Genomic DNA, 929 nt, shown 5'->3' with positions numbered 1-929 from the left:
TTTAAATTTTTTTTGGGGTTCGAGGTTAAAGTTCGGGCAGTTTTTGTTAGTTGTTTTAATGTTTAGGGGAAGAAACCATGGGCAACACATGGTTTTCTCCTGTTTCGCTTCCCGCCAATTAGTTTCCCGCGTTGGCCACTGATTTGACTTTATTTACTATCATGGTCAATAAATTTTCACAAGCCAACTTCACTCTGAGTGTACTCGCTCTATTGTGCTCAGTGTCGCTGTTGCATGTTGTATTCTATACAATTTTCGGAATTCAATTTCTAGATGTTGCTTGTCCCCGCTGCTTGGAGCATGAAGTGAATAAGGTCGTGATTTGTGGCTCGTGATTTCTTCATGATTTTGCAATATAGGGTCTTTATTGTATTTATATGTTTAAATTCTGATTATGTTTTAATTATGTGATTTTTTCCGAGATTACAAGTATTTGACATTATACATATTTTTTTCTTTTAAATTTTAAAGATTGAAAATTATGGCATTCCTTTTTGTATTTGCAAACTATTATGGTGTATGTTTACCTTTTGATTTAACTAATGTCATTGATAATTAGATGCTATAGCTTATTATGATTAAGTTATTCATGTATGTTTACTAATAAGAATTCTTACTCATATAGCTTTATTGATTGATTTTGATATTTTATAATTTTATGTCATATATATGTTGAAAAATATGTATAGTCGAATTTAATGTCGAACCTCATACGAACCTTATCGAAAAATTCAAATTTGAATCGAACTTAATCATTGCCAAACTCGAATTCGAACCCGAACCGTGTGACATAGCATAAAAAGTATATGATAATTAATATTATTTTTATGTTATTTATTACACAAATGTACAAATCTTGTTTTATGTTTGTATAATTTGTGTTATGGAGTTAGATTTCATGTGTAACTATTAATTGCTTAACTTGTATG

The sequence above is a fragment of the Pinus tabuliformis genome, chromosome 7 (genome assembly GCF_031772625.1).
Source record: "Pinus tabuliformis cultivar Carrire ecotype Pingquan chromosome 7, CPIR1, whole genome shotgun sequence".
NCBI lineage: Eukaryota > Viridiplantae > Streptophyta > Pinopsida > Pinales > Pinaceae > Pinus > Pinus tabuliformis.
This window is presented reverse-complemented; position numbering follows the sequence as displayed.